The 9,786-nt window shown below is 35.9% G+C and overlaps 1 protein-coding gene across 1 annotated transcript in view; it reads left to right on the top strand.

The window, feature by feature from the left end:
- Window positions 1-942: 942 nt before the first annotated feature.
- The window catches only part of LOC114331646 (endothelin receptor type B), a 289,732-nt gene continuing 280,888 nt past the window's right edge, over window positions 943-9,786 (top strand). The window contains exon 1 of the mRNA XM_050641494.1: window positions 943-1,085. The gene's annotated coding sequence lies outside the window, so the exon portion shown is untranslated. The remainder of the gene's footprint in view (window positions 1,086-9,786) is intronic.

Here is a 9,786-nt window from a genome sequence, read left to right as displayed (position 1 = left end):
GTTTAAATTTTTCAAAACTACTTATTAGTTTTCTCAGGCTTCGAAAAAAACGAATGCATTTAAATAGCATTGAAGCCGAAAGTTTGCGCCTATCCCCTTAAACAATGTTTAATTGTTTATATATAAATTTTATTTATTGTTAATAAAATTTTTATTTTCTTGTGCAACTATATTATTTCTATTAAATAATTAATACATTTAAAAAAGTTATTATTATTATTAAATTATATTTAGGGGCCCGAAAATTGTGTAGTGCCTCGGGCCTGATTTGAAGTAAAATAGGCTCTGTATGAAGATGCATCTTTGCAGATACAAAACTACATACAAGTATTTGGCTGTAAGTATAATTTCTAAAAAATGCACAATATTCTAATTCACAATCTGCGGAAAGATAAGTCTTAAAAAAGCCCCCAAATCTTAATATACAAAAAGTATCCCCCTTAATATTATTGCAAGAAGGCAAACGATTACGCGAAAAAGAATGTAACAATAAAAAAACAACAAATTATGAAAATAAATCCAGAAATACCATAATTAGTATAATTTCTAAAAAATGCTCAATATTATAATTATGACAATCTGCGGAAAGATAAGTCTAATTATATAAAAGCTCTCGAAGGATTAAAAATATACCCCAGCAGCGTAAAGGATAAAAGGTCCAACACCAAAAAAAAATCACAGAAACTGAAAAAAAAAACATCATGAATTAGATGAGGGCAACCACCAATGAGGAAACCTAAAGCCTAAAACAGAAGGAAAAGTTTCCTCAAGAAGTAAAAAAAGTCAAAGTGTCTTTACATATTTGATCAAATTCCAAACATATGTTGCCAACGTAGCCACATATTTAAAGGATGACTAAGTAATTAATATACACACACAACAAATATTTAAGTTTAAAATTATGGTTTTCGCGGTTGAATAGATATTTTTAAACTAATCGAATCAAGGAACTACTTGTTAATGTATTAAGTGCTAATTAACTAATAACTTGTTTTAGAATATGACTGTGGTTGTCGGTATCTTGACCAAATAAGGATGGACATTAAATTAATATACTTACAATGCAACCGGATCTTCAATACTAGGTACGTACTGTTCTAATAATTTTTGTCTAGCTTATTGTTATTTTGTTAATTAATACTTAACATATTCGTTCCTTGAACCAGCCTACGAATATATTTTGGAAATAATTAAAAAAAAGTTTTACCTATGAAGTGGTTTCCTTGGAAATGTCGCCGTGTGAAAACTGGTTTTAACCCCGGTAATCTAGCTTTATGATGTTAAAAATACTCATACAGCTAGATAACCAAAGAAAATATCAGTTCCATTGGAGAAAATACCGAAGGAAAACACTCAACAATCCCAATGGTCACTTTACTGAAGCACGTGATACAGCGCGCCGGCACCGGCACGGTACGATCCGCACTAACTGCCTCCGAGAAACTTTATCTTCTCTCGCGCATGAAGAACTGATCAAGCGACTGTTTCTTTAGCAAGTGGGACGATTTGCTTTCTCATCGCAGCTCGGTTGCCAGCCAGTCTCGAACTCTGTCGCTGTGAAAACCAGTTTCAAAAGCCAAGCCTGTATGTCACTATGTTGCCAAACTTTCTAGTCTCAAGGCAGTATTTGTATAGCGAGCCAACCAATTCGCGGAATTTCTGGTTTAAAATGTAGTCCTAAATTATAATAAAACTATACACACACTTTTTCTTCCTCAGGTAGAAACATTGCCTCTATGCCACTGTTTTTTTAATCTTTCTGGTCTCAAGGCAATATTTGGATACTCAACAGACACAAACACAATTCAATACATAGTTCCAAATTAAAATTTTCCAATACATGTACACTCTGTTAACACTCAGCTACAAAAATTAATGCTATCTGTAGAGCACTCGGGGTTGAACTGAATCCGAATGCACCTTTTCAATTTACCTTTCTTCTACCATTGTATGCTTCAACCCCTCTTATTACCTACATCCATTTGCAGGGGCACCGATCACGAAAATTAGTAGGGTTTTAAGAAACCGTATCCCTCATTATCTGTATGGTTTTATAAAAATGGGACAAACTTTTAAATAGATCTTCATAAAACATGTAAGTTGAATGAAGAAACGTTGGTCTTCATAAGATATTTCGATATCATTTTTATTCGTCAATAAAATATTACTGTTAATCGTCAATTAATAAAGTAATACTTTAAAGGTAAAGTTTTCAATCCTAATAGCAATATTTATAATATTGAAAAATCTTAAAAATATTACTAAAAGATTTTTAAATTGAAAACTTATTGGTCCATTTCCCTGGTGACACCTCCATGGCTTCTAAAAATTGCAAGCCAGATGGATGCTGAAGCGAAGAAGACAAAAGGGAATTCAAAAACTTACAATTCACGACCCCGTCTGTTCAGCTGGTAAATTCCAACGGAAAATGGACCTAGTTACTCAAAGGAGTAAAGACCAATATAAAAATAAAATAAAAATTCATAAACATTTTTATTCAGTTGCAATATATCATCGGTTTACAACGTTCTCCGTCTTCCGATACCTGTTCGTCATTTCTCTCTGTCCGCACATTGATCTACTTGCGGACCTCTTTCATCCAAGGCTTTGTTTATTCCTGCCTGCCAACTTTTCCTCGGTCTACCACTTCTTCTTCTACCTTGCGGTTTCCAGTTTTGTATTTGTTTTGGGATTCTATCTTCGTGCATTCTTTGTACGTGACCAAACCATCGTAGTTGTATTTCATTGATTTCGTCATTTATGGTATGTGTGACCTTTATTATTTCTCGTATTCGTTCATTTGTGACATGTTCTCTTCTTGATCTTCCTGCAGCTCTTCTCCAGAAATCCATTTCGGTGACCTCTAACATTCGTTTTGCTTTTTCCTTCATAGGCCATACTTCGCAGCTGTATGTTATGATGCTTTTCACTACGGCGTTATATATTCAGTTGCAACGTGAAGGCAAAACAATCTTATTTTTCACTTCGAATACGGAGCGCAGTCCAGTAGTCTGAATCGACGATTTTAGACTCTTATTAGAGTCTCATCGGAGAGACGTAGGCCTGCTGCTCTATACTGGACCAATAAGTTTTCAATTTAAAAATCTTTTAGTAATATTTTTAATATTTTTCAATATTATAAATGCTGCTATTAGGATTGAAAACTTTACCTTTCAATTGCCAGATGACGCTAGTCACCTAATCCATACACGTCAGTTGAAATGTGGGGGTAAGCTTTCATGGTTGATCACTTCGAGTATGGAGTAGCAGGCCTACGTCTCTCCGATGAGACTCCAATAAGAGTCGAAAAATAGAGTCGACTACGCTCCGTATTCTAAGTGAAAAATAAGATTGTTTTGCCTTCGCATTGCAACTGAATAAAAATGTAATTTTTATTTTATTTTTATATTGGTCTTTACTCCTTTGAGTAACTAGGTCCATTTTCCGTTGGAATTTACCAGCTGAACAGACGGGGTCGTGAATTGTAAGTTTTTGAATTCCCTCTTGTCTTCTTCGCTTCAGCATCCATCTGGCTTGCAATTTTTAGAAGCCATGGAGGTGTCACCAGGGAAATGGACCAATAAGTTTTCAATTTAAAAATCTTTTAGTAATATTTTTAATATTTTTCAATATCATAAATGTTGCTATTAGGATTGAAAACTTTACCTTTCAATTGCCAGATGACGCTAGTCACCTAATCCATACACGTCAGTTGAAATGTGGGGGTAAGCTTTCATGGTTGATCACTTCGAGTATGGAGTAGCAGGCCTACGTCTCTCCGATGAGACTCCAATAAGAGTCGAAAAATAGAGTCGACTGCGCTCCGTATTCTAAGTGAAAAATAAGATTGTTTTGCCTTCGCATTGCAACTAAATAAAAAGGGAATTTTTATTTTATTTTTATAATACTTTAAACTGTTGATTGAAATTATTCGTCATAAAGTAATGGATACGTAGAAACTGGAAATTATTTCTTTTCTTTATATAATGAAAGATAGTACAATGAGTTGTATACAGATATATCACTGTTCGCAAAAGAATTCTACAAATTTTACAACCCATTTTATGTTGATTGAATTTAATTTAATAAACTTATCCATAATAAACGTCACTATCCAACAAAAGAACAAGATGAGGACACTAAAATGAAAACACACATGAACTATTGGAGGAAGCTGAAAATGAAGAGAATGGGATACCAAAACTGTCAATGATAAAAGAGGTTGAAAGGGCAATCAAACTGCAAAAAATAACAATGCCCCTGAATGTAATGGACTACCCACAGAATTGTTCTGTGAAAAAAAAGTTGGAAGGAAGGGAAATAACAGAAAGGATATATGAGGTCATACACAGAATATCGAGACAAGAGAAACTGCCAAAAGGTGGAATAAGACTAATCTACTCAATCCATAAAAAGGGCGTTAAACTCCTCTGTCAAAACTATATGGGAATCTCCTTCCTATGTTGTGAAAATAAAATATTTCTCTCTCTCTCTAATGCCTTCCCTCCTTATGGAGTAATATGGAGTATTGAGCGCTCTTGCGTTTCTTAGCCAAAAGTGAAAGATGGCTGATTGGCTGGATCAGCGCATCGTCTTCTGTTTTCATCATCATCAGTAGCTCGACAACCCTTTTTGGGTCCTGGCTTGTTCTAGGATTTTCCGCCATTCTGTTCTGTTCCTTGCTTTGTTCTTCCAGTGAGTAATCTCAAGTGTATTCAGATCTTGTTCCACTTGTTCCATGTATCTAAGTTTGGGTCTTCCCTTTGACCTTCTCCCTACTGGTGTTTGCTTCATTATGTGTTTTGGTGTTTCGGTCTCCAACATTCGTTCAACATTTCCCATCCAGCGCAGACGTCCGATCTTTATGGATGTTATGACGTCGGGTTCGTTGTATGCTGCGTATAGTTCAAAATTATATCTTTTGCACCATACGTAATTTTCTTTTACCCCCTTATATTCTTATATATGTGATTTTTCGTTCAAACGTACCTAATAAGTTCTCATCGCTTTTCGTCAGTGTCCATGTCTCTGATCCCTATATAAGGACCGGTTTTATCAGGCTTTTGTATATTTTGCATTTGGTTTTTCTCGTGATGTTGTTAGATCTAAGATGTTTAATGAGTCCATTATATGTTTTATTAGCAATATGTATTATTCTCTTAACTTCTTCGCTGACATTGTTTGGCCTGTCGATTTGCTGGCCTTCATGTATTTGGTTTGTATTTCATTAATATTTAGGCCACTATTTTGTGCCGCTCTTTCTATAGCAATACAAGCTTCTATCATTTCTCTTTTGCTTCTAGCTATGATATCAACATCATCTGCAAATGCCAATATTTGTACACTTTTTGTTATTATTGTTCCTCTGGTGTTGACTTTTGACTCTCTAATTATTTTCTCTAATGTGATGTTGAATAGAATACAGGATAGGGCATCTCCCTGTCGTAGGCCCGTTCTAACACGGATTGTATCTGTTAGTGCGTTTTGAATTCGATCCCTGCTTTGTACTTGAAGAGTTTCTTTTACTATATCAATGAGTTGAGTTGGAATATTAAACTCTTTCAGGGCGTTGATCAGAAATTCTCGATGGATACTATCATAGGCACTCTCAAAATCAATGAAGAGATGATGTGTTTCTATATTAAATTCACTAGTCTTTTCCAACATTTGTCTCAAAACGAAGATCTGATCTATTGTGGCCTGCAGACACCACATTGATATCCCCCAACTATTTGTTCCGCATATGGTCTCAATCGCTCATACACAATATTTGACAGTATTTTATATGCCACAGTCAGTAGCGTTATTGCCCGGTAGTTGTTACATTGAAGCTGATCTCCCTTTTTATGTAGTGGAATGATTACTCCGGTATTCCAATCTTGTGGCAGTTGTTTATTATTCCATATTTTCACTATAAGTTCGTGTATCGCATTCAATAGGGAGTCTCCGCCTTCTTTTATTAATTCTGCGCTAATGTTGTCCAATCCAGGTGACTTGTTGTTTTTCAGTCTGGTAACTGCTTCTTGAATTTCAGCTACTGAAGGGGGGTTGTTTCTCTGGTGTCCGTTTGATCCAGTATAATTTCATCGTATAGTGGATCTCCGTTTTGTTCAAACTTCTCTTTGAAGAAATCAGTCCATCTTTGCAGTATTTCACTCTGTTGAGTTACTATATCTCCTTTTTTGTCTCTGCACATCATTGTTCTTGGTTTAAATTCTTTTCTGCTTTTGTTAAGTTTTTGGTAGAATTTTCTGGTTTCTGTTGGTTTATTTAAGTCTTCAATTTCTTGGAGTTCTTTTTCTATATGTTCTCTTTTCTTTCTGTGGTGACTTTCTTCTCTTCCCTCCTTAGCATTCTATATTCCTCCTTTGTCTGTCTTGTTCTATGTCGTTGTTGTAGTCGTTGATATACATTATTTTTTCTTTCTGTTATGTTACGACACTCTTCATCGAACCACTTCCCTTCAGTTGGTTTGACCTTTTTTTTAGACCCAAGGTCTCTTTGGCAGCGTCTTGTATGATGTTTTTATACGCTTCCCATTCTCTGTTTATATCCTCGTGCTTTTGTCTGTTTTCTAGCCTTCCGTTTATATATTCTTTGTATTTGGCTCTTTTGCTGTTGTCTGCTAAGTTTTTTATTTCATATTTTTCAATTTTGGATCCTTTTCTTTTTTAATGTTTGAGATTCTGGCTCTTATTCTACTTTCCACTAGGTAGTGATCTGAGTCTGCATTTGCCCCTGGTCTGCTGCATACGTTTATTATGTTTGAGTGATGTCTAGAGTCAATAATAACATGATCGATCATGTTTACTGTAACCCCATCTGCAGATCTCCACGTTACCTTATGAATATTTTTTCGCTGGAAGCAAGTGCTGGCAATGACCATGTTAAGGGAAGTTGCTAGATTTATTAGTCTGATGCCATTGTCATTGGATACTTCATGGAGGCTGTGCTTACCTATCGTTGGTAGGTATTGTGGCTCTTTTCCTATTTTTGCGTTGAGATCACCATAAATAATTTTGATGTCATTCTTTGGGCATGAATAGTATCCAGCTTCTAGGTCCTCATAGAATTTTTCTTTGACATCGTCTTCTGTTTTATCTTTTAGAAATTTCCTCTACAAGTATTTTCCATTCCTCTCTGTTTCTCGCTCTCTGTTTGACTTCTCTCCATCTCAGGCCAATTCTTTAATAATCTTTTGTTACAGCACTTCTTCAGCTATTATCAGGTCTTTTTTCTTCTTCTTCTTCCATCTGGTTGGTATTCGAGTGCTTGTTTGGTTATATTATTTCGGTCCTTCCTCAGAGTATGTCCAACCCATTTCCTTCTTTTAATTGTGACTGTTATTTTCTCTTGTTTGGTTCTTCTCCATAGATCTATGTTTGTTATTTTATTTGGCCAGTATATTTTTAGGATTTTTCTCAACGATTTATCTATAAAAGTTTGTAATTTTTTGGTAGTTGTCTCTTCCTACGTCTTCAAGATTCTGTTAAATATTTTGATTTTGGTTAATTCTGATATATCGCGTGTGTTCCAGAGTTATATGCATGTTGGGTCTTTCTTCTTCTTAACGTGCCCTATTAAGTCCCCTTGACGTTGGCGATTAACATCGCGAAACTGTCTCTATCTCGAGCTATTCTAAATAGTTGTTCTGCTTTCTTTATTCCTGTCCACTCCCTGATATTCTTCAACCAAGAGGCCTGCTTTCTACAAATTCCTCTGCGTCCTTCGATTTTACCCATCATAATAAGTTGAAGAATATTATACCGGTCTCCCCTTACTACGTGTCCAAAATAGGCCAACTTTCTATTTGATGTTATCAAGCAGCTCGCGGGCAGCATTTGCTCTCTTAAGGACTGCCACATTTGTCAGCATAGCCGTCCATGGTATTTTCAGTGTACGTCCACGCAGCCACATTTCAAAGGCCTCCAAGGTTGTGTCTTTACTATTCTTTTTCCTACATCTGATCTACTACCGCCTTTTTTCCATGATTGACCCCAGATATGTAAATTTATATATCTCCTCTATTTCTCTTCCGTTTATTTCGATTTTAGTTAATTGGTTGCTGTTTTTTAAGAGTTTTGTTTTTTTTGTATTTATCTTCAGGACCATTACCTTGGAGTATTTTGCAAGATTGTCGATCTTCTTTTTCATATGGCTACTATGTTCGGTTAGGAGACAAATGTCGTCTGCGAACTCCAAATCCTTCAACTGGTCATGCAAGTTTCACCTAATACCTGTTTTATTATCGCTTACTTTCTGCATGATCCATGCAGTCCGTTATTATTAGGAATAATGCAGGGGACAGCACACATCCTTGTTTAACACCGCTTTGTATAGCTATATCTTCTACCATTTCTCCCGCATGTTCTAGTCTGGCTCTATATTCCTTGTAGAATATTCTGATCAAGTTGATGTATTCCATTGGTATACCACATTATAGTTTTAAAGCTCTGGCTTTAGTCTATTCAATATGATCTTGGACATTATTTTGGATGTGGCACTTAGCAGTGTCATTGCTCGCCAATTTTTGCATTTATACTTAAATCGCCCTTTTCTGGCATCTTAATGATTACACCCTAGTTTCATTCCTTTGGGAGCTCCTCGTCGGCCATATCTTGTTAAATAGTTTGTAACATTTTTACTGATTAGGTTGTCGCTTTCAGCGGTAGTTGTCTCCATTTAGAGATCTTGCATTGTATGTGCAGACGTTTAGTTTTAGGGTTTTGTTTCGTTGAGTTTTCATAAGCGAGTTCTTGTCTCCGCCAGACTCCGTGAGACTGACCTTTTTCGAGGTGTGGGATTTAGCACTAGATGCTCTACCCACCTGGGGACCATTTCCGTGTGTTTTAGTACTCGCCATTGTGGATTGAAAGGGGGTTATTGGCAGTTAAAACACCACGCTTGCCATGCGGGTTGGTGAGTTTGTTATCAGCCGCCCACTCTGGGTCAGACGTTGTTTGTAGCCGCCCACTCTGGATCAGACGCTACGTTTAATTTTATATTAACCCTAAAATTAGGGGTCACCACTTCCGCCATACAAGCCGTATCAAAGATCTTTTTTTTCGCCGTGGCTACCGTTGTGGTCTTCATCTGTAACCCTAGACAAGGGACCCTAAGCAGGTTCTAGTTCCCCGGGCCAGGGAACCCCTTGAATCTACGGAGGGCAGGGATTGATTCACTTTCCCTGATAGGACTATCTAAAATAGTTCCTACCCGTACCCATTATCCCGTCCACTATCACTGTTGGCAAAAATGGGATTTAATATTATAACTTCATTCAAAAATGTTTCGTAAATCATTTTCTACTAAATTTGTATATACTTTACTTTAAAATTCTGGTCAGGTTAGTCATTGGCGTTTCATTTTGTTTGATATAGATAATCTAAATATATAACAACTATACTAGTTTTTTTAAATTCATATCAGCTTTTTACTGAAGTAATAAACATAAAAAAACGTCGATACATAGCCGTACACGTTATAAATAATTCAGGTGAGAAAATGCAAAGAGGATTTAACCAATGTTAGGGAACCAATGTTATTTAACCAATGCTTTTGGTTTGGTCTGTGGATATGACCATGTTATATTGTTCCGCAATCTAATAGAATCGATAAAACCTTGATGACCATCCTGTGTTTCACTCACTAGGACTAGGTAATTGATACTGTGTTGTTCTGAATCTTGTAAGGTTAAGAAACGTAAATATCTGTTGTTTTTATCGATATTTTTATATAAATTTAAATAAGAATTGAAGAAAACTATCGTATTCTTGTCTAATCGTA

Source organism: Diabrotica virgifera, chromosome 10 (assembly GCF_917563875.1).
Source record: "Diabrotica virgifera virgifera chromosome 10, PGI_DIABVI_V3a".
Classification (NCBI taxonomy): Eukaryota; Metazoa; Arthropoda; class Insecta; order Coleoptera; family Chrysomelidae; genus Diabrotica; species Diabrotica virgifera.
Note: the sequence above shows the minus strand (reverse complement) of the source record. Positions and strands in the feature narration are given on the sequence as shown.